Source organism: Falco punctatus, assembly GCF_963210335.1.
Source record: "Falco punctatus genome assembly, chromosome: 8".
Classification (NCBI taxonomy): domain Eukaryota; kingdom Metazoa; phylum Chordata; class Aves; order Falconiformes; family Falconidae; genus Falco; species Falco punctatus.
In genome coordinates, this window is record NC_137588.1 from 30,512,432 (window position 1) to 30,537,243 (window position 24,812).

The 24,812-nt window shown below is 44.9% G+C and overlaps 1 protein-coding gene across 4 annotated transcripts in view; it reads left to right on the forward strand.

The window, feature by feature from the left end:
• The first annotated feature begins 13 nt into the window (after positions 1-13).
• Positions 14-24,812, forward strand: part of SLC15A2 (solute carrier family 15 member 2) — a 148,599-nt gene continuing 123,800 nt past the window's right edge. For all 4 annotated transcript variants that reach the window (XM_080399757.1, XM_080399763.1, XM_080399758.1 and 1 more), the window contains exon 1: positions 14-18,993. The gene's annotated coding sequence lies outside the window, so the exon portion shown is untranslated. The remainder of the gene's footprint in view (positions 18,994-24,812) is intronic.

Genomic DNA, 24,812 nt, shown 5'->3' on the forward strand with positions numbered 1-24,812 from the left:
GAAGCAATGAAACTGTAGCTCATAAGTCTCACTGATGGGGTGGGGAGCCCATAAGTGTTTGCCTGCATTGAGGCAAGCCCTAATAAGAGCTTGCCAAAAGTTTATGGTGGTGCTAGTGTACTGATGTTTGTTTGTTACAGACTATATCCAAATGCCATTGCATTAGCGATATTGCGTTAGACAAGAAAAGGTCTTATTTTTTTTCCTCATTTGAAATTATATTTCAAGACCTGAAGAACTGCAGGTAGGAGTCCAGAATTCATCCTGTAGTTTACTACTGAAGAGTTTTGTAACCAGCAGTAGCAACTGTCTGTAGGATGAATTTCAATGAGAGAAATCTGTTCAGTCTTGCACAGAAGTCTCCTGTGCTATATTGTAGGGACTGAGTCTCAGCTCTGTATCTAAACTGGGAGGACTGAATCCTATATGTAACCCTGAATGTGTAGATGTGAAAAAATGCACACTAAGTAAATCATAGAATTATTTAGGTTGGAAAAAACCTTTAAGATCAAGTTCAACTGTTAACCAAACACTGTCAAGTCCACCACTAAACCATAATGTATACAGCAGATGGTACTAGACTAGCTTATTCTCTCAACTGTGCTGCAAGTATCAGCCTATGCTTAACCTCTACACAGATTGAGGCCGAAACCATGTCTACTCCTCACAAAGGAACCTTTGTTGGTACCACCAGGCAGAAATGTGGTATTGGAAATGCTGCTTTCTGATGCTTCCACACCTTGTGCTCTGTACCCCGAACTACGGCACTGGCCCATGCTCTGCACCAGGTAACAGCTTCCTAGTCTTCCAGCTTCCTGAAGTTGGTATCATAAAAAGCAAAACATTTTCTTGTTTATGCTCAAAGGGAGAAGCTCAAGTTAATAACTATGGGAGAACAGGTCTTTGAGAAGAAAAGGGTTAATGAGAAACCTTGAGGAAGGATGCTAGGTAATAACCTCCATAAGATACTTGAAACTGTCTCAAGGGAAAGGGCACAGAGTTCTCTGATGGATCATCGCTGTGGTGTGGGAACTCTTGCAGAGTACTTGGTTCTTGGCACCTGCTGCTAACAAAGTCTGCCAGGGCACTGTGAGGAGCTCAGATATTGCAGGTAATCTTAGGACTAAGGAGCTCTGTGTGCGAAATAGAAAGGGGCCCATGATAAGGGGTGTGTTCTGAGCTGAAATGCCCTCTTTTTGCCTTCCCTCTGTCCCCAGTGGTTTATCTGCATTAAAACCTGCCTTTAGGCCAGTGCTGAATTCTAATTTTAGCCAGAATGCTGCTGGTTTTTCTGTGTATTCAGGGTGTATGGGAGTGAGCAGATGTGTGGAAGCGCTGATCAGGCCAGGGTCTAAATCATGGAGAGTGTGTTTACTCATGGATTATAATCACTTTTTCAACAGTAACTGCTGAGTACGGTCTACCTGTATTTGTATATAATTTCACTCACGTGTATACAGGTGCTTTTATGTAGATCTGGGAGTAAAGCAGATTTCCCAGTTCCTGAGTCTCAGGACTGTAACTAAGCCTATTCTATCTTTAGGATTTGATCTTTGGGTTGAAAGCTTTCTAAGATGGGAAGAGTCTCCGCTAAGCTTTTGTACAGCATGTAGTACAGAGTGATTAGTGGCCAGTCAGGCACTACCCAGTATAAATAAGTATGTGATATAGATGGATATATTCTGTCAAATGCACAGCTGTAATAATTCAGGAAAGGCTTCTTTAAATATCAAGACAGGGTATTTAAGTGTTCTTATACAGATAATGGAACAGTGGAGAGGAACAGTGTTCTTATACAGGTAATGGGGAAAAGATAATAAACATTAAATGTGCGAAGGAAAAAAGCTCTGTATGCCATACCCAACCCAAATATATGTGATCTGACTCCTCCGTGTGTCAAACACAGGTAAGTGAGCTACAGAGCTTGCTTGGGCCTGTCATCATACAGAGGGGATTGGGTTGGATGTAATTTGGGACTTGCTGAGGGTACTTCCTCCCCAAAGGCTTGGTTTGTGGGTCCTGAGCAGTGCTGGGCCCCTGTTCCTACTGCAGGCTGTTCTCAAATGGAGTGAGAAGGTGGTTGCATTGAGATTTAGAAGCCTAAATAAGGGAGTTATTCTAGCAATAGAAAACCAAATTAGGTTGTCTTTTTGATCTTTTTGATCTTGGAGTTGTTGGGGTTTTTTTGGATCCTGATTGGAAAATTATTTTCTTCTCCGTGAAAAACAGTTTTATTCCTGTGATGTGAACTTAACTAGAAATGAATAAAATCAGCAACTGCTCAAAGTTCCTATGACTACTGTTCCTATGACCTCTGAGTGCCTCTTTCAAAATAATCTTCTGAAATGTATCTGCTTCTATCTTGTTGCTTTCAGCTATTTTGACTTTACATCTAGAAATCTAAAGCGTGTGTGTGTGTATCTCTAAGCAGTAGATACATTTGAAGACTTATTTTATTGTGACATTATAATTAAGCTATTGTATATAGTTTGGATTTGAGGAACATCTGCATATCACTTACATCAATAAATCAAATATATCTTCCAAAACCAGCAAAAAAAAAATTTTGTCTTCTGACTACTGCAGTGCTAAGGACCACTGCAGCCACAGCTCACCTTCACAGAGCCCTTCTCTCTGCATGGCACCTGGTATGTGCACAATTTGTTGAGTAACTATCTTTTCACGGTTGCAGTATTCAACCCCTGTTAAGTCCTGAGAAGGTGATTATGTACGCTTACCAGTTGTAACTACCTTGCCTGGCAGCTTCCAATTTTTGTAAGATCTCTGTCATATTCTTGTTTTCCATGAACCCTGCCTTGGGGCAGGTGGAGAGGCTGAGGTGATCTCTTCAGGGCAGCCCTGGCATTGCTGTATTCCATGACTAACACTGGGACCACCATTTACTTGGGGTTTTCTGTCTATCTGTAATTCTCTCTTTGAGATCGTTGCCCCTAATGCTGTAACGGGCCTTTAGGAAGTTGTAGTTTATAAGTATCAAACTTGATATACTGTCCATGTGTTTTGTAGTTGTTTGGTAAGTACTTATTTCCTGTATGATGGCTGAAAATTATTTTGATGCCTAGGCATGGACTACTGAAAACAGCTGCTCACCAAAGTCATGACATCAGCATAAGCTGGAGCACAGCCGATTGTGAAGTTTATTGTCAAGGAACCTGATATGATCAGTTTTACTTGCATAAGCTTTGTTTTTTATTTTGGAGGAAGGCAGGCAATAACCATTTTTCAGATTGAAGGACTTTAGTAAGTCACTTCTGTGCTAACAGACGGTGAATCATCTTGAGAGCAGATCAACAGTATTTCTAAGAAGAATTATTTGTTGAGTCTTTCTTGACTGGCTTCTGGGGAACCAAATATGAACATATCATCTCAGATAATAGTTTGCCTTGGTCCTCAAGATTTTGGCCCACAACATTTGTACCATTGCTGGCCAACACTTTTTATTTTCTTCAGCATTTCTACAGAAAGGTTTCTGACAACAGCCAAGCAGACTGTTGAGTCCTTCTTAAACAGAAGACATGAGGATGTCTAGGCGGGACGGAAACTAAGAAGTCCAGAGGAAGAAAAAGAAGGTGACTTGGCTTATGATGGTTCCTAGGCTGGAAGCTTGCAGTACATGTGAATTCTTCCTCTCGCTACTTTTTGAGGTCATTCAGCTAACCACATAAGGTACTGAGGACAGTCTAAGTAGGTATGGAGTTCAGAGCAGCTTTTTGAGGAGATGTAAAAAGAAGACTGAGGAAAAGAGAAGTTTCTAATAAGGTGTTGGCATTTTGTTAAAATATATATTCCTGCTGCTTTGGGAGAGGTAGGGGAAATGTGAAAAGAAGGTGAAGATGTACTGAAATGAGAAAAAAGGTGTGAAATGATAATTTCTTTCACAATTTAGACCTAAAACTTGATAGAAGTAGTCATCCACATCCAAGGGGAGGATTGAAAGACCTATGTGTCTCGGCTATTACTCTGCTCGTTCAATGAAACTGTGTGACAGCTTCTTCTGACTGTTGACTGGTTAGCAGTTATGTCCCAAGTGATCTTGGTCCCGTGTTAAGAATAATTCATGATGGCCTGGGTATTTGCAGGCAGCAGCTCCTTGCTTATCAGCTATACACACAGGAGTGGGCTGAATTAGTGGAAAGCTCTAAAGAATCTGTTACTGTGGCTTTTATTTTACTGCTTGCAGATTTTCAGGTTGGAGAAACGCTCCTGAAGTGCAGAGTCAGAGCTCAGAGTTTGTCTCAGCAGGAAGAACTATTCAGCTCCTAAGCACAGATACCAACTTCATGCTGTATCTGCTGTAGTGAAGGGTCTGGCCTGCTGGGAACAGTGAGGGCTTGGGCTCTAGTTGTTTCTGTGGTTTTCTGAATCCATAGAAGAAATGAGTGTGTTCTCAGATTTTCCTTCTCTGAACAGCAAATCCCTCTGCTGTGGTGAGGAAGGAATGGAGGTTAGAGGCAAAGATGAAGGAGCCTTTCATTCAACAGAGAAGGCTTTGTTGATGTACAACACATACCTGGTGAGTTAGCCACTGAGACCTCTCTTGACTCGCTTTGAACAGGGGCCCTTGTTACAGAACCTGTTCTCCATCTCTCATCTCCCATATGCTGTCTTTTCTGTGCAGCTTGGTTTGTCTCCTGAAAATTCATACCTGGCTTGTTCTCATAAGTGTGCTTACGCATGACAGAGGATTATTTGCTCCCTCTATGAGATGAGGCCTTCTTCATGCTGTTATTTAAAGAAAAGTGGAGTGTCTTAAAAAGGTAATTAAAGAAGACCCAACAAACCAAACTTCTTTAATATCTTTAGTTTCACTTCCACATGCTGTGTATCTTGTTTTACCAGTTTCAATGCTCTTGCAAAACAGTTGCACAACGACTTCCTCTTAGCAACCAGCAGAATTAAACTTGAGCTCACCTAATTGGCTGTACCTTTTCTAAGATCCTCAATGTATTGAGTTTCCAATAAAATCTGCAACTTCCCCTTTTCCCCACACCTTTTCATTGCCACAACTTTTGGAATAAATACTTGAGGATGTCCTCATACACAGCTCCCATAGAGACATGGGAGCTGGTTTCAGCCTGAAATACAAACTCATCTCTTCACCTTAACCAATTTCCTTTTTACACCTGACTCTGCACACTGACAATTTATGAAATGATCTTGGCTTTTACCAGAGTTTTGATGCAAGTGTTTATGGTAATATTAAAAAATATCCCACTATGAAGTGTTCCTAAAAGTTAAGGCTGCTTTAAAGACCGACGTCCAATTGAGATTTCCCCTTCAAATAAGAACAGGTTTTGTGCCAGGTTTGGGTTTTGCTGGAATAATGAGGGCACAACCGAGGCAGCACAAGGTAATGGGCCCCTCAGAGCATCAAGGTCAGACAAACTGTTTAGGAATTAGCTGTCCTTCAGCAGCTCTTCTGGAAAGGTTGCATGCTTTACAGTCCTCTCCCACCAGTGTGAACAACTTCCACTTCCGTGCTGCATGATAACCTGGAGAGGTTTTTGCCCTGTGAGAAAGTTACCAATAGAAACATTTCGCTAACATTTCATAATTTTTTTTAATAAGTACTGGTTATCAAAAATGTTTGCCAAATGTGACCTGGATGTAGGTGGGGAAAACTCCATGCAGATTGGCAGCTATACTTGTGTTGCTCCCTTATTTGAGCTCCTTTCCGCCTTACAAGCCAGACTTTGCCTAGTAACCTTCACCAAGATATGGTATTTGTCAAGAATATTGATGATCAGCACCTGTGGTTATGTTTAACAGAGGATGCAAGACCGTTAAGCTATTTAAGATGTTCTTGCCGCAATCAGTAAGTTTTAGAAAGTACCACCTGGAAGGAGTGTACTGAGCTTAGTGGGGACTTTCTATCCCCGTTAATTTGTAAAACAAAATGACTGCTAAAAGCTTAGAACCCATCCCTGCTTTTGTACTTTCCATTTGACTCCCTCCTGGTGATGAAACAACAGCTACTCACAGGTGAATAATTGAGATTCCCGAGAGAGAAACTTGTTAAAATGTTAATAATATCTTGGCTATATTTATAATTCTGTAGAGAGGCTCTGAGCCGGGCAAGCTAAAGAATCTGCCATGTTACATCAGAACCTTTGATCCAAATGACCTCTGTTCTGGAAATGAGAAGTGCTTGTGCTGCAGAAATCTCTCCAAAACTAACAGAAATATGTGTGAGATTGTCTGTGCTGTACTGGAGAATGATCCCTGTCAGGTAACTTCAGCCAAATGGGAGCAGCTCTGTGACGGCAGGTTGGCAAACAGCCAGTGTCCATGGGATGTGCGTGAAGGTGTTGGTGGATGCTTTCTGGGACCTGGAGAGCAACCCCCAGGCAGCTGCATTGGTTGCTGGAAGTGCAGAAACTGCAGACTGCTCCCTACTGTGTGTAGCTTGAGAATCTCCTGGGGTTTATCAGCAGCTCACACCACACAGAGACCTCCTGCCTGATATAGATGTTCAGCTGCAAGGGGCTGCCTCGCAGCTGTGTTTTCTTCACCTTGTACTTACTTCACAAGGAGGAGGGGCTGTACAAATGACAAATTTGTTTTCCAAGCTAAACGAAAACTGTAATTTCAAGCTTGCTTGCCTTGGCAGCTCTCACACCTTTCCAGTTTACAGGGATAATGGCAGGATGCTCAGCACAGACGGAAATATTTTGGTCATCACACAATAAGGTAAGGTGACTGTTCAAGGTTGCACAGTGGCTCAGCAGCAGGACTCCTAGCTTCTGGACTCTGCTCTGGTGACAAAGCTGCACAATCTAACACCCACCCAGGTTGCTGTGCTACCTCAGCCTTTCCAGACTGACAAGCAACATGGTTCCAGTGAAATCAGGCCACTTGGTCTCACAGTTTTTTTTCCCCCCATGCTAGCATGAGCTTCCCTTCTCTCTTCTTGTGAAAGTGGGTGTTTACAATTGTGTTAACTGCATCTGCTATGGGGAAATGATAATACACCCCTGCTTCTTCCTGGCTTTGCTGAGGCCTCCTGAGCCTGGTCTCATGGAGTAAACTGGTCCTGTGTCCATAACCAGCAGGCATGACTCTTCATGCAGCTACTCTATATTGGCCCAGTTGATGCAATAGTGTTTCATTACTGTGTCCCTTCTGACAAAAGAGAGTGAGGCCCAGTCTTCTTAAAGGTGCCACTTTCAAAGCATAAAGAAAGAGCATCTCAGGCATCTCAGGAGGGAGCTAAGCCATGGGAAACACACTAGGTAGTCCTTTTCCCTCTGGGTCTGAGTTAGTCACACATCCAAGCTCACAGTCTTGTCAGGGCATAACCCACCCAGCTGCATGGTCTCCCAGTCTCTGGCACTGCTGTCCATGAAGAATGATAAATCATAAAATGCAGTGCTTGAGTCACAAACAAATAGTGGGTGAGTAGGATTAGGTGAGGCTGTGCTGACTAACCCACCCCAGTAACAGGCAGGTGTTGCTCCCAATTTGTCCTGAAGGCAACGGATCTGGCTGTGCTGAAGCTCAAGGTGGTGTTGAAGGTGCTGCTGATGCAGGAACGTCTTAACTCTGATCCTGGGCCACCTTTCCAAAATGGCATCCCAGGCTTGGGTCTGGCTGAATTTACATGGAGACATCACAAAACTGATGACAAAAAGCAAACCAGGGATATATTGTTGCTACTGTTGCATCTGACAAAGAGTTGAATCCCTTGAGGCAGAAACAATTTATCTGTGGCACAAAGTGACTCATTAGGAGCTGTTTCAAACAATTGACGTCTTTGTATTGAAAAGGCATGTCCTGATGAATTTGGCAAGGACATAATTTCAGATTATTTTATAGTCTGCTTTGAAAAGCTGTACACAGGGTTAATGACAGTTTAGTATTAATTATGTATCTCTGGCAATTTGCAGAGACATTTGACTGACTAGAATCTTATTCCTGCTTTTAACATTTCTAGTTCTTGAACAACAAAACAACTAGAAATTAGAGCACTGCTTTCCCAAATGGCTTTACCTGAGGCTTTCAGGGTATGATACAATTAAGCATCTAATTGTGAGGCCCTGTATGTACAGCTTAAAATTTACTCATTCCCAGCCACAGCGCAGCCTCCCCCAGACTTGAGTGTGATGGCTGTTTGCTAGCAACCAGTAGTGCCAAAATAACTCTTCCGAGAGGCAGGCTTACAACTGGCTGGCATTGGGCTGGGAGGAAACGAGATGGTCGGGATGTATTTAGCAGTAAACCAGCTTACCTGTTCAGTCACATTGACAAACAGATGCATAAATACAAAAGTGTGGCTTCTTATCACAAGCAACATGAGCGAACAGGGTCTGAGACCTGGCAGTTTTGAATTTCCAGGAATTAGCTGGTAATGTATTAGCTGTGTTAAGATAAAGCCACATGTCTGCAAGACCTGCTGTTAACTCTCCTTTGTGTGCATATGCTGAGATACAGACAGCTCTGAAGAAAGAGCATTTGGTGCTGTAGATTCTGGTCTCAGCTTCAGCAGGATGAAGACAACTGTTATGCAGCAATTGTTCAGTGAAGGGCACTTGTTCAGTGTGAGGGAGAAATGGCTGATAAATTTCGTTTTTCATTTACAACAGCTTTAAATGCCTCGGGGTAGTAACATGGATTTGAAATTCTGACTATAATTTAAATTAATTGCAAAACTCTGACTGACTTCCATGTGACCAGAATGACAACTTGAATTTACAAATATCTAAGTGGCATTCTTCAGGGCATGGAAAAGTAATTTCCACAGGGATTAGATACATGCACAGTGATGTCCGCAGTCCCCTTTCTCAGCTTATTTTGAATGACTGGTGTGGTTTGGTTGGTCTTTCTGCACTTCACTCTTCTAGTGATTGCCAACAGGACCATTCATCCCTATGCACTAGCACAGCTGGGCTGTTGGTGGGTAAAGGTCCTGAGAGCATCCCCTCTCCTGGAGGTTTTGATGCCTGGATGTGGGCTGAGCTAGAGCTAGAGCTGCTCCCCAGCAAATAAGTTTAAATCAAAGCAGGATTTTAATTTTTTTTAAAACTGCAATTAAAAAACACCTCGGCTGGCGAAAAGTACTTGCATTTCCTGTGCTTGCAGGTTTCCAAAAGCCTGAACCCAGCATTCCAAATAGTTAACACATCTGACCAGATTGGCTGCAAGTCTGGTTTGTACCCTCTCTGGGCAAACCTTTACTTAAGTTTCAGTTCCTGCAGACACACACCTTTTTCCAGGAGCATGTAGTTCTCCAAAGAGCTACATTCACATGCTGGTGAAGTGCATATGTAACTTTCCTTCAAACTGGTATTTCAGCACATGGCACTGGAGGATTTGTGTGCAAGACAGGATATGGTTCTGTGTTCAGGAATAGTTTGGTTCCCTGGACTCTTGGTTTGCAAGGAAATCCGAAGCAATTTGGTTTGGGGCCTTTTCCCACAGCCTTCTTAAATCTGTTCTTTTTGCATGCTGTGTGCTTTTCTTCTTGTGCAACCACAGTTTGCCAAGGAAGGCAGACCATTTTTCTGCAACCTCAGTTTGAGAGTGGAGAGATCCTCTGAGACTTGGGATGGGAACCAGCCCCATGAGAGCTGGTGTCAGTATCTATTTGGACTCACAGAGCTCAGAGGCCTTCCCAAGGTTATTCCGCAGAGCAGTCCATAGCAGGACCTTTTACTAAAGGATTTCTTAATGATGGCCTGAGTGCCATCAGATCTTCTAACAAAGACACAAAGAACTGGGCACCTAAAATATGAGGCTGATTATTAGCAAGGATAGAAAATAGAGAAGACAAATAGAGCAGGGCTTTTTGAAACATCTCCCACAGAAGGTGTTACCCCAGAGGGAACTCTGACAACTGTACAAACACCCAGATGGCAGCTGCATGTGCCCTTTATCTGTTGTCCAAAAAGTGGAATTGTTCACCCAGTGTACTAGCGTTGAGGTATTTCTTCATTACAGATCTGCGCAAAGCTGGGGGCTAGGTGGTATTCTGCAAAGCAAGCCCAGAACTCAGAAGAACAAGAATAGTATTTATACAGTTTAGTTATATATATGTAGTTTCCAAACTCTACCTAAAAGATACTATTGGTAATGAGGTATGCACAGTAGTTTTCTATTGTTCTAGATATGTCTAGCTTCAATTTAAAGTTACAGTGTATTTTTAATTTACTGTGCATGTCATGTCAGAGGGCAGTGGGGGAGGGGTGAATTTTTTAGTCCTGAATTGAGTCAGTGGTCAAGATCTCCCCCTGCTGCCTTTACTTTTGCCCTAGTTACAGTCTCATTGTGCCGACTTCTTGTCTTTGTTGCAATCAACTGGTTGTTGATACCTCCAAGTTCCCCTTATCAGGCTTGTAGTTTTCCTTCAAGGGCACAGTCATTGATACAGATATACCACTAACCTAACTTCACGAGAAGAAGAGAATCATTTCATGTTGACGACAGTATGATAATGGGGATTGAATGCATAGCTAGACATCATTTCCAGTGGGCTCGGTTCTTTGTTGGGTGTCACCGTGACCAAGCCCATGAGCTTTGCCACTCTGTTTCTCCCCTGCTCCTACTCAAGGACTTTCTCCTGTCTTGCTCCTCCAGTGGGCATAATGTGCCTTGGCACTCAGGCCAGGTGCCAGACCAGGCAGCTGCCCAGAGTTTTGTTGTCTTTGAAGAGTGATGGTGTTTGGGATCTCTGACTCCCTTTCTCAAAGCACTCCTGATGTTCCAGTTTAACTTGTGATGCAGTTTGTCACTGCTGAGATATCAGGCTTTGCTGTTGATGTATACATGTACGTCTACAGGGGAGACAGGAGTAGCTCCTGAAGGGAGGGAGCTATTTCCTTCCTTAGTTCCATGACAGACTGCTATGCTTGGGAAGGATCACCTTCCCAACAGCAGCTCTGACAGAAAAACATTTCCAGCCCTGGAAAAAAAACAACCAAACAACTTTATGCTGCATCTTTGTTGTTTGTAAGTGGATATTTTCTCTGGTATTTCCTGAGGTCTGTCATAAGCACCTAGTCCCAGCTGTCATGTCAGACCTTCCCTGACAGAATTCCTGCCGCAGCCTGAAACCACCAGGTTGGCACCAAAGCTGTTTGGCAATAGCTCAGCGGCAATTTAAAGATTTAAAGGTAGTGATGGCTGAGGAGAATGCCAGGGAGAGCGTATCACTCCTCTGCAGCCCAGTCCAAAGGAAAGCGAAGTATCCTCCTGACTGCAGGTCCAGGCCTAGGTGTTCACAGGCCGCCTCACTTGCTGGTTCCCTAGACTGCTCCATCTGGTGCCAGAAAACTTTTTCTACAGGCAGCAAATCTGATCTCCGCAGGTCACGGCTTAATTCTGCCTGCTGAAGGCTGCCATAACGAAAACTAGTGTTCCCCCCCGCCAGGGGCGACCCCTTATATTCCCATTTCCCCTATCTTGTGCCACTGGGGCTGGGGAGTGTGCCCGGGCAAGGCCGGGCTGGAGGCGGCCGCCCCGGAGCGGGGTCGTTGGCGGCCCGAAGCGCTCCCTCAGACCTCCGTGGGGCTCTGGGGGCGCGCGGAGGGCGGGAAGGGCCGGCCGCCCCGCCCCGAGCGCCCTCCGGCTTCCCGCCCTGCAGGCGGGCGCGTTCCTCACCGCGACCGGCAGCCTAAGCTGCGTGGGCGATGGCTCCTGCTCCCCTGCGGGCACGGCGAGGGGCTGTTTTATTTTAATCGCAGCCCCGGGGGCCAGGGGAGGTTTCCTCCATTGTATTTCATCTCAGCTCCCCGCAGGTGCCGCCCCCCACAACCCCGCGGCTTCGCCGGCACGGAGGGCGGCAATGGTTGAGGGGCCGGCGCCATCTTCTGGGCTCCGCCGCCCGGCAGAAGGGGCAGAAGGCCGGGCCGGGGAGCGCTGGGGAAATGCCACTGAGGGAACAGCGGGGATGGGGAGCAAAGGGGAGCTCAGAGGGGCCCGGACGGGAGCGGGTCCACGGGCTGGGGCCTCAGCGAGCGTCGGCCAGGAGCTGCGAGAACTGCCCGGGCTCTCACACCCCTTCCCGCAGTACGGCCGCCGCCTCCGTGAGGAGAGGTCCGCCCCTCCGGCCGCCCCCGAGCGCTCCCAGTCGCGGCCTCGGCACTGGGATGAGACACCAGCACCAGGGCTGGGAGGGAAAATTCAGAGTACAGCTAGGGGTATGAGTAGAGCCCAGGTGAAAACAGGGCTCAGGAGCAGCTGGAACAGCAAGGTCTTCTTTGCTTGGGAACTCCTTCTCACTGCTAGCAGGCAGCCGCTGTTTAACAAGTAAGGCGGACAGCCAAAAAAGCACGCAATATTTTGTGGTTTGGATTTGTTCTCCCATCCCTTTCCTCACTTGGTAACGTGGGCTTTTATCCTTTATAGACTTGTGTTTCTCAAACATACCAGTTCAGGGGCAGAGATGCTCAGCAGCTACTGAAAAATGCGCAGCCTGCTGATTGCCGAGTGCTTGTGAGACCAGGCTTCATCCCGCGCAGTGTGCGCCACGCGCTCCCCATGTCCTTGGGACTCCTTGGAGTTGCTCCGTCCAGCAGAATGCTAATTATAAGAAAGCAGGAAAGAAAATGTACAAATCTTACTTGTGACAAGAAGCCCCAGGAAGAGTGCTTTGCCTGGGTGAAGGTGGTGGGACACGCTGTGCTTGTGTACTGCCGCAGTCACACATGCGTGCTGGGGGCTGCGTAGGTACCTTGACACTACCCCAAGCATGAGCAAGAGCAAGAGCAGGCAGTGCTGCACTAACTGTGCTACAGATTTCCAGGCGGGATTTGGCTTGCACCAGGCAGGTCAGAGCTCGGGACTGGTGGACCTGTGCGTGTCTATGCAGGCATGCCCATGGAGTCTGTGGAAGTGTTAAATAAATACAGGTCTTACTTGCGCTTAAGAGCCTCCTGAATTCAGTGCCCCCCAAGGAGGAGGGCATAATGCTCAGTCATTGCTAAGCATTGTCTGAAGCTGGGATTCTGGGGAAGAGAATTTGGTAATCACGCTGAGATTTCACAGAGCTGTAGGAGTTAGAAATAGGCAAGGTACACTGCGTCCTTGTTTCCTCCGTTCATGCAGGGTCAGCTGTAAAGGAATTATAGAGGACTGTATGAAAAGTTTATTTGTAAAAAGTTTGTGATGATTGTTAAAAACATAAGGTATGAAATGTTAGGGGGGGGGGGGAAAGGGAGGGAGGAGAGACAAGGAGAAGGCAGCAGAGGCGAGAAGCAGAGAGACTGGCCTGAAAAGTATGAAGAAACGGCACGAACAGTAGATGGACCTTTGAGACCTTGTGGGGGATTGGTGGCCGTGCTGGGGCAAGGCGTACTAACTACTTATTGAAGTTAACTTGGCATGTGATGGTAAAAGACCTTGTTGCAGCTGGCTAGTTTTGAGAGTGCTGCGACACTCAAGTAGTGTTTTGTTCTTGCTTAGTCATCTGTTATTACCACATCAAAGAATAAAATGGTAGAGGTCATTACAAAAAGGGGGAAATGCCTTTTGAGAAATACTTAATTGACTGAAAAATACAGTTTTCTGGAACAAAATTATTTGGGAATATGAGCTAAGTTCAGTGAATTGTTTGGGCCAAAAATGAAGAAGGAGAACTTTTCCAAGGAAGGTTTTTTTCTGATGGCCTCAGCTTAAAAGGTGACACATTTTCTTGAAAGTGATGTTTATTTAAATCACTACAATTTCTAGGGAGGAAAGTGAAACACTTAGAGTGACCTGGAGGAGGGAAGGGCTCAGAGCTGACTTAAAAATCCTGAAAAAAGTCTGAAACTGCCTGAGGTCAGCCTGTTTTATGGGTTATGATAATTTTTTTGCTCAGCCGTCATCCAAAGCTCCAGGTCCTCATCATGATAAACCTGGGCTGATGAAAAAGACTCCTGACACTTTTTTTTTTTACCTCAGAGTTACAGTTTGCTGCTGCTTTCATCTGCTGGAAGAATTCAGCTTGCATCTCAGTGAGGTGCACAGAGCAGCGCTAGCAGTTTCCAGCCAAAGAACTACTTGAAACTGGTGACTGTATCCTACAGCTCCTCAGCTGGACGGGCTGTAAGATACTGAGCGATTGCCCAGAAGGGCTCCCTGCCTTGCTTTCCCCCTTGAGTAGCAAGTGCTTAGTATCATCCTTTACATACCTATTGTGACACAGCTTTGTGTAACTCAAATGGCCCTAGGAGGGAGACTCACTTTCTAAGAGAAACTTTGCTAGATTGAAGCTGCTTTCAGTTAAGATAAATTGTGTTGCATTCATGCTGTGTTCTGAACTGAATTGTAGGCAGATTGTCGTACAAAAAAGCTCCGAACAGGTAAACCTTGTCTATCTGTTAGTTTGGTAATGAGCCCTAAGGCCCTGGAGGAAGAGGGAGAAACTGCTGCAGCTCTTTCCCAAGATCTGGTGGTGACTGTGAGGTCTTTATGTCAGGAAATGCTGCGTGTTTTTTTCTTGGAAGAGAGGGAGAGTGCTTGGTGACTATAGTTATTTATGTTCGAGTGTGCTGTTAGGGAAATTGAGATATTCTCCTGTAAGGACTTGATTACTAAGGGTCAAGAGTGATAAAATGTCTGAAAAACATATGTAGCATCATCTTCAAAACCTGACTTATCCATCAAATTGTGGATGTCCATGAAGGAGTCTCCTGCGTGCTGCATGGCACTCCTGTATGTCCCTAATGCAGCAGTGACTCACAATGAGCTCTGCAAGTTGGACAGCACATCTGTAAAGCACTGCTGTAGCAGGCAGGTGTGAGGTTAGTGGAGCACATGCCAGTCCTCGGGCTGGCCATGTAGTGGCACTGAAAGCAAAGCTAAATCCCAGACATCGGCTCTGGCAAGGTGTATGCTAGCTACAAGGGAGGTGCTGGGCAGGCTGTCTTGTGCTAGGAGGATGGAGGGAGGATGTGGAAGGAATTGAATTAATCAGCTGCAGTTTGTGGAGTACAGGGGGACACGCTCAGTCCTGTGCCATTTGGGAGTTCACTCTGTTAGCCCAATTGCTCACAATATGCTTCTGCCCTCCTGGCTGGCTTTCTGCGTCTGGATTTCATGGAGGCTGTTACCAAACGAGAGTCTTTGTTGCTTGCTCAGTTTGCCCTGCAGAGTGACAGAGACTTCAGCTTCCCCTTCTACAAGAGAGGTGTATTTTCAGTCCTCTTCTTCTGCCTCCTCTGTCCCATAAATGAGATGCTGACTTTGCTCACAAGTGTATCTGCCAAGTGCATTGAAGCAAAGAGAAGCTGGAGGCAGAAGTGTTGTTAAAAGCACAGGGAAAGAAGGGAGTGTCTGCAGCAGCAAAGGTTCTTACTGTAGCTAGTGACAAAGGCAAAGATTGCCTATTGATCTGCTAAATTGCAGAGTGTGCACAATGCAACAAATGGGTTTGAGATGTTGTACTTGAAATAGCTGAAAATATTATGATGAAATAGTTTTGCTCAGAAAATACTTCTCAAAACGGAGGTGGTTTTGATTAAACTCTGCTTGGATCAAGGACATACAGAGAAATGATTGCATGCTCTATAACAGTGCATAGCATAGGAGTTGTAGCACTCCTGGGTAGCAGAAGCTGTGAGAGACTGCTGAATGTGAGCTTGGATGAACGTATCCCAGCTTCATGTACTAGGTTCATGGGTATTTTGGGGCACGTTTTTATCAGCTTGTCCTATTGAAACTGTTCCACTGTGTAGAAAAGAAATATTCATTAGCCCTGAGAAAGCCAGGTTCAAGTCACTGGTTGAAGCTGTGGTATTTATGGAGTGCAAAGAAGCTCCACCAGCAGAGATGATGACATGCCCTGTGGCCTGCTTGTGGGAGACCTGCTGAGTCGTCAACCTGGACTTGAAGAGTCTCACCCTGATAGCCCAGCTGATAGCCCCTAGCCACTGGGGTACACATGCATTTCTTTTCAGAAAGGATTTGAGAAGCTTTTTCAAAAGTTCCCAGCCAGTATTTGTTTCACTAGAGCAGCCACAGGAGCGAAATGCAGGATTTACTGTACAGTGTGTTCACATGCCTGCAGTTACTAATGGAATAGGACAATTAAACCTCAACTCATTAGGTTTCTCTAGTTTCCAGATAAGTTCTAAATTGGGAGCATTGCCCAGAAGACTTGCTGGAAATCTTTGAAAATACATGAGCATAAGTTTCCTTTCAAACTGTATTAGGTATTATCTGTTAAATAACTAGGCGAGCACAGAGCAAGCTGAAACCCTGACCTGCTCAAATTAAATAGTTCTCTCTGGGTGAATCTGAATTAAAATAATAACACTGAAGAGGAACACTCCCTTTCTGCTTTGGCTCTGCAGATCTAACACCGTAAAAACAATCTCTCCAACCTTGTGCCCCTTTTCAGAGTATCACCTGCCTTGTTCTTGTACAATATCACCTGTGCTGCTATTACAGCTATTTCCCTCCCATATGTAGGGACAGAAAGGGTGGTGGGCCAGCACAGATGTACTGTGGCTTGCCAGTTGACTCCACTGGCAGATAACCTAGTGCCCCAGACTGTCTGAGTTCATATGCAATATTGTTCAGGGTGTGCTTACTGCAACACAGGATTATCATCTGCTTGCCTATCTTTGGTTACCTCAAAGTACTGTTCTTTCCTTAAGGCGTCTTCAAAGCATGCAGATATTGCAGCTCAACTCCTTCTGTTTTTTCAACCTCTGAACAAGAATATAGCCTCGATTCTGCCTGGTGTGTTTGGCCTTTAATTGGTGGAGGAATCATAGGGCTTTCAGTTAGCAATGATCTGCACTCTACATCTACCACCTCAGCAGCAGTGAGGGGCTGTGGGGTGCAAACAGACCTGGAAGAAGCTGCCTCTTTGGCGGCTTAGTCTGTCCTAAATACAAGCCAAACATGCTTGGGACGCAGAATGCAGTTTTTCTTTCATATTTACTGCTAGCTACCACACCTCCTACCAGGTACAGTTACAAACCTCAGCTCCTGCCAGTCACAGCCCCTGCTGCCTGTGCCTTACATCAGCATTCTCCTCACCTAGCAGGTATATTGCTTTCCTCCTCTGCTGTCTGGCTTTGATTGATGCTGTCATTTGTGTATTGAGACAACCAGAGCCTATAAATCCTTCCAAATACCCTATTATTAAAAAGGGATTTCACCTTCAACTTTGGGGTGGTGAGAAGGGCTCATTATGCTTCTGTTTGTTAGCTGTGCTTATGCAGGCAGTGTCTCTTGGGGCCTGAGATAATGTTCGATGTGTGGTGTATTGCGGCCAGTGAGTAGGTTGCATGCGTCAAAAGGTATCTTGAGGGCAGGCAGAGTTTTCAAAGGCAGCAGCCTGCAGAAATTGAGATTCTTACAGCTGCGCTGTGAGGCTGGTGACATGCGGATGGGCATTTCTGACTTCTAGGTGACAGTTCTCTCCAGAGCAGTTCAGAGTGATGGCAAGAGCCTAAGAACCCTTTGTTGCTTCCTTACCTGTGGCTGAGGGTGAAGATGGATATAAAACCAGAGGTACTGCTTAGTGAGTGCTAAGCCTGACTCACAGGGCCTGTTGTAGTGATGTTTTGGGAAGACAGAAACAGCCAGTAAGTAAGGCAGGCACTGTCCTGAACTGCTGAGAGGCTTCTCAGCCTGCTTCTTCCTGTGCCCTGGGGGCTGCACTTCACAGGGGAGGGCAGGCATGGACCGGGCATGCAACAAACCTCACCTACAGGCCAGACTACAAAGACATCTGTGAAAAGTCATCTGTGTACAGATTTGGCAGTATTGACTGTCTATTCCACATCACCTCAAAACCCCAAAACAACCAAAAACAAAACCTTGAGGAAAATGTCTATCTCTGTGCCCAATCAGATTGAGTTTTCCCACGTTCTGGAGATTTCTTCCCCATTTTTTATCATTTTGCCTGAGGCTGAAGGGTCTGTTTTAGGGCCAGTGTAGTAACTATCATAACTTTGTCAGGCTGACACATCAGTATGGTGCCAATCACAGTTATAGAGACCCTGGGACCACTTCATCACAGGAGCTTCACTCCAAGGCTCATTTTAATCTTTCCTAATAAAATTTAAATGACAGTAGCTGTTCCAGTCATGAACCAAGAAAAGCCTCTCATATTATTCCCTCCTTTTTTTTTTCCCCGGGTGTTGGGCTTTCCGTTTTATAGTGTCTAATTTATATGAGAGCTGACACCTTCCAAAGCCAGCTATGTGTGTCTGAAGCAAGTGGCACTTCCGTTTAGTGACTCTCTCCTCAGCAGATAGGGTGTTTCCAGAGTGATGTGGAAAATCGTACAGTTTGGCCGTTGCCCCCCTCATCAGAATCCAGGCTGAATTTCTTGATGCTTATGGGTGGTTTTGACCGGGTGCTGTTATTGAGCTTGGATGGAGACTTGGCAGCTTCTAACCAGCCATTAGAGATCTGTTCCATTGATGGTGCTGAGGTGCCTGTCTGTCACATTAAATGAGGAGAGCCAATGGCTCCTCACATGCTTCCGCTTTTCTCCTAGCCCCAGCAGAAGACAGTAGAATGAGAACTTAAAAAAACTGCACAACCTTTTCACTTTAAGCATGAGTGGCATTCAATAGCCTGCCTCACTGGGAAATGGCCTCACACTTGGAAGGAGAGGTAGGGCTATTTGTAGCGCATTTAAGGTCTTGCAGGCTGCACAATCTACAGACTTGGACCAGCCCCTGAGAAAAAGTCTTCGACAGTAAAAGTCAAGCCACAAAAGCCAGTCTCAGCCTTCCTGAAGTGTGAGGGGTCAGGGAGCTGTTTGGAAATCCTGTGGCTTGAACCTCAGTCTGAGCTATTTCTAGCACTGAACACACAGGGACTGGAGCAATGATTTGGATTATGCCCATGCCTTTTGCTTATTTTTCATTTAACCTGCTGATGGCTGCTGTCTTGTATTGCTTTTCAGATCTACTGAGAGCAACTGCTCGTGACTGCATTAGTGGGAATGGATGTTTATGACTGATCCCTTGGTGGCTGCAAAACTCATCATACTCCATCAAAATATCACACTCAGCTTGGTTCAAACAGGTATTTTTTTCTGGGCTGTTCCTCGGTCTGCTTCTAGCAGAAATCTGGAGAATGACGAGAATCACTGAGGCTCTCAGAGTCTTGGTGGGAAAGAGGAAGAATGCTGGTGTGGGGAGGGTGTCAGTCTGGTGGGGTGGATGGTGTCCCAGTCTGAACACCCCACAGGCAATGAACTTGTATGTTGGGGTTCTGTGCTGTGGGTGGGTAAGTGCAGGATTGCTGACCCTGGCTCCAGGCATTGCTAGGTTCCTTTCATGCCATTTACATGTCGTGAAGCTGGAGGGAAGGCAGGAGACTGCACTGGTAACGTGTGAAATCCAAGTGCTGTGGCAAAGAGCTGGGAGATAGGGACTGATGTCCTTTCTTGTGTCAGTTAACCTCTTCATCCAGTGAATTTGCACTGGTCTAGTATGGGGAAGACCTGCTCCAGCTACTGCACCGGCACAGACCTCACCTTTGACCTCAGGACTCTTTCTTCCTTTCTTTTAGCAATTGGCCAAGTCACACATGTAAGGGAAAGGGCAGTGAGTTATAACCAAGGCATCTTCCATCTCCTTTCAGAATGCATGTCAGGGAAGATGATATCTGGGACCTTATTAATACTGCAGCAGTGAAATGTCACTGACTCTGTGGCACATAAAGACCTTGATTTACATGAGGATAATAGAGATCAGACCGAGATCCTCAGGCTTCAGTGTCAAAAGGCCTGTAGGATTGTATTACATTTTCTTTCCTGCTGATGAAAATTAAATCCTAGGGGAAATGAATGGTTTGGTCTCATCTGGATTCTTTCTGGAGTAGTGTTGCCTTCAGAAACTCTAACTGGCAGTCAGTGCCTCTCTTGGCAGTCTCAGCTGGAAAAACAAGGAATGAGTGGTTTGGAAACAACATTTTTGGCATCTCTCTGCCATCCATGTTATTTACTTCAGCTACAGGAGGGATTGTTACCAGGAACACCTGTTTCTCATGTCTAGGTGGAGAAAGATAACATTTAGAAGACATTCTATGCATCTGAATCTCTGTTGCTTTCTAGAGCCAATCCCAAACAGACCATCTTTGAAGGAGATGACATCTTTGGTTACATTCCCTGTCTTTACTCAATATTCATTGTCCTTCCATCAGCCTACATCTTTCTGCATGACTGTTTGGCACATAACCACTAGCATCATTGCCCTCTTGTACTGATTCCTTTCCAGCATGCCTTGCTGGAGATCTCACTCTTTAGCAAGAATGCATCTGCATGTTCTTGGGAGACTTGACCTTGGAAGACTTCTGGCCAAAATGTACCTATCTCAAGAACTTGGATGTTACAGGGCATCATCAGCTTTTTCTGTCTTAAGTTATTTGCAGCTGGCTTATTCAGAAAACACTGCCTAGATGGGCATTTGCTTTGCTGACTGTTTTTAGGCGTAGGGGAAAGTGAACTAAGCTCAGATCTGTAAGGGATCCTAACGTGAAGTTAGGTATCCTGATCCTTTGGCCTGTGGAAGTTGTTTTTGTTTTGGTAGTAAGATGAGAGTTCTGGCAGCTGCTGCTGCAGGAGATGAGTGGGAAGACACTGTATGTGGGTGCCTGGTGGCTGGACAGACCTGCACTGCTTGTTTCCCTGTGTATGAGTGCTTCTCACCTATTTCTTATTACAGTGATCTTGGGTCCCATTTATCCCCACTTTTCTTCCATAAGACTTTGATATACATTACAGCAAAAACAGAGAAGTTATGGGAAAGTTGGGGCTGTTTCTATTTTCCCTCTTTCCAGTGTATGGCCTCCCAGGGTATATGTACTTGCCCTGTTCTAAATTGCAGATACCCCCCCTAAGGGTTGTTTCCCTAAGGACAATCTTGTTACCACTGAGAGAAATAAAGCCACATATGTCATACTGATTTCTGGCAGCATTTTGAGTATTTCAGGGGTTGTTTTCAGGGTGGATGAGGACCTTGCTTCTCATTTTCAAGGGACCAAATAATTTTCAGCTCAATCTAATCCATGTAAAGATTTTAGAAGCTACCTAGAGTTTGTTACAGGCTAATGCCATCCAGAGACACTTTCTCCAGTCTATTGCTTTTTGGTGGATCTCTGAAGAACATCATAAACCATCAGTTTTGAAGCTTAACAGACCCCTAGGGGGTAACTGAGACTCTAAGAGTTACAGTAACTCTGGTGACATCTTTTTAAACACCTTTCTTTTCTCTTACAACTTTTTAAATGCTGTGACTCTGTGCCATTTTTTTAGCAAGTACCAGTTTGTGTGGTTTCTAGCAGAGAGCACCCAAAGTTCTGTTTATGGAGGACTTGCATATGAATTATTACCAGCAAAGCTTGCAGTCAAGTAGTGGGTTATAGTACTAATTGAGGCAAATGTCATAGCAAGAGCATGCTGACGTTGTTGGAATTAATGGCCCAGAGCATTACTACTTAGCACACCTTTTGAAGTTAATGGAATCATATTAATTGGGATCTTGGAGGCACTGAGGGACACAGAGTACATCACTCCTGAGCAGCACCTCTGTTATTACATTAGGGCTGAAATAGCATCCATGTTCCTTCTGCCTTTTGTGCCCCTTTTGCACAGCCATTTCACAAATGGATGGGTCTGACAAGGCCCGGGGGAAGGTTGTTTGGTCCTAGGCTAAAAGGTGAAAAAGTCTGTTCCAGCTGTGGTTGCACAGAATCACTCTGCCTCCTGAAACCAGTGCTGAGAACTGCCAAACTGCCTCTGGCAGTATCCTGAAGGAAAAAGGAGCTGTGTTCCAAAATATTTTGTACCCTTGTCCCTGGGTCTGAATCTGCAAATTCATCTCCTCTCCATGGAGCTTGTTCTGGTGAGCACAATCCAGGGTATTGGTGCTAGGCACAGTGTCAGAGCACCGGGAAAAAAAAGTGTTTGTCAGCGATAATGAGTGCTTTTTGGATATTAGCCAGCTGTGGTAGCAGTGAGACTGGTGTGTGGTTAGACGTAATGCCTAGAAAATTTCAGTTTTGATATAGCAAAAAGCAGCTTATGGAGGACATTTGCTTTCTTTGAAAAAAAACCTGGGAGCTGATACTTTTTCATAGAAAACCAAAACTCAAAACTTTTAATACATTGCTTTGTGCAGTTGAGGAAAAGGAAAAAAAATACCCAACAGTTTTCTACTGAGAATTTTGATTCCAAACCAGAATGTTCTCATTTTCATCCAAGTTTTCCACATGGGGGAAATGATTTTCAAGCATCTCTCATACAAAGTAATTAACCATAGATGAGGAATGGATGATTTCAGAAGAACAGGAACACGTACTATCTCTAGATAATGATATTAAATCCATTGTACACTGGGAATGGAAGTTTTTATGATGCTGTAGGTTTTTTGTGCCATTTTATCTTTGTTGAGTTCACATTATAAAAAAAAAATGCTCAGCTATGATGCAGCATTTTCTCTGTATTAAGAGAAATATAACTATTATTTGTCCTTTGCAGCATTACTGTGATGTAGGTTCATGATCACCATTGACTAAATTTGTAGACTTTCACATTATTTCCTGGGTTAGCATAGGGGAAATGTTCATGTTTGCTTGAAATGATGATGATTTATGTCAGCTCATTCTCCCACTGTATGGAAGCTGAAACAACAGCATGGCTGAGCCAGGGCTGCTGGCATGGGAAGTTCCTTCCTAACTCTGTGCAGGTCTTTCATCCCGCATCAGGTACCTTGGAACCCTGACTGCAATATCCAGAGCTCATCACATATGGCGCTGCTCAGCTGGGCAGGAGCTGGAGTGTTGTGAGCCCTAATCCTGCACATTTACTGCAGATTTACTGCATGATTGATCTCAGCCTTATTGCTGGATCTGTGGTACAGCCACCTGTAACTGGTTGCAAGGGATGGGCGGGGTTTGCCAGCAGAAAGTCCTTCTGTTCAGGGAAGTTTCTTTTAGGACCTGTTACCTTGACCTTAGCTTGCAGAAGCGCTTCGCTCCCAAGCAAGTATGAAGCACTCCTGGCTGTTTAAATATATCGCAGTTCTGTTTGAATTGAAAGATTCCTCTGTTCCTCCCTGGAATGTGTTGTAAAACAGTGACATTTGTTAAATGGAGAACACGTAGGGCAAGGACTCCATCAGCTCCGAGGAGACAGTGAGTAATGGTCTCTTAATGTCTGAGAGCTTTAAAGCTACTATAATATTCTTCAAAGTCAAGATAGTGCGGTAGGGCCCTGCATTGCTATGCTGTGTTCAGGGGCGGGCCATCGCTGAGCACGCAGCCAGACACCATACTTCAGCAGCATCTATATGGAGGGGAAGGAGTTAGCTGCTGTGCAACATGCATCCCAGACAAGGCAGATTTATTATTTACTTGCGAGTGTTCCTGTAGCACCCATCACTCAGCTGGTTACCCATGCCGGCTAGATGCTGCTTTGCACTTCTCGTGGTGTCTGCTTTGCCCTCTTCCCAACACAAATCAATATATTAAGCCTCAGTGCATTTGGGAAGGAGGTAAAGTTTGCACAGCCATCACCGCAAAAGGGGGAGTGGAGTGGAAGTGCATGTCTGTGATCAGGTGGAAACCTGTGGTACAGCTTGACACAAGTCTCCTTGTTTTGGATTCCCCAGATCGGTGGTGCCAGTGACCTCTGTCCAAGGACTGTGTCTTACTCCTCAGACAAGGTCCTGTCTCTGGAAAGCTCGAAAGAAAAGGCAGGACAATAACTTAATTCTGAGTCCTGTACTGGGTTTGGTTTAAACTGCCTCTTCCCTCATGCCGATCTCTTGAGCTGAGGGAACAGTGTTGCAGAGGAGACTGTCCTGAGCACATGCAGCACCTGTGAAGGTGTTCTACCAGCCAACATCACTGCTTCTGCCATGCACAGCACAGGCCTGAACTGATTGACCCTCGTCTGTCACCAATACATGAAGATGCATATTAATGCTATTTGAGACTTGGCTGAGTAACAACTATGGGGTAATGAACTGTGCATTTTTAGCTTCGTAGTCTCTGGGACAGACGGATGGAAGCAGAGGGATGATTTATATCCTCAAACCTGTTATTTACAAGGAGTCATGTCCCTCATCTTCCTGTAGACAAATTGAAAGAGTTGTAAATTTTCCATATATAGTCCCTTGAGCTAATGCTTATGGGAGATGTAATTTAAAACATTCATTTGTCATGGAAAACTGAGCCTGAACAGCATTGCCATGGGAATAGGTACAAAACCTGAAAATAGGTGGACACACTCCACACAGTCCTTACTATAAAGAATTTACTGTCCATATAGACACAATAGAAGAAGCAGGAGGGAAATTAGGTCTCCTGAGTGGCAATTCACCTTATTAATCACTGCCCCTACTGACTAGTTAAGGACTAATTAAGAGCTGACTGTGGGTCATGAGAAGTGAACCAGCTACCAAACAGGCATAACAGCATTAGGCATTTATTTCCTAACTGATCATATAGACCTGAAAGCACCCTCCCTGTTTTCAGTGAGCATAGGCCTAGTGACATTTGATCTGGAAAACAGTTCTGCCTTGTTTCTAAGGAAAAATCTTATGTGTGTGTCTGTGGGAATACAGCAATTAAGTGAGATAATGTACAAAGGAGGGGGCAGGATCAGGCCTTTGAATATTTGCTCTTCTTCCTTTCTCAACACCTACATGAGGGCAGTGTTGTTCAATAGGACTCACCCGATGCAGAAGCATTTGTAGGAGCAGGTGTGGCAAGGGACTGTGCTTTTCCTTTGCAAATAGTCTGGTGTTTTAGTATCATCATGCTTGTTGCTTACCACCCAGCATGTTGAGTTTAAGGAAGAGGTGAAATACAGCTGTTTTCTGTACTTTGTTTTCCCT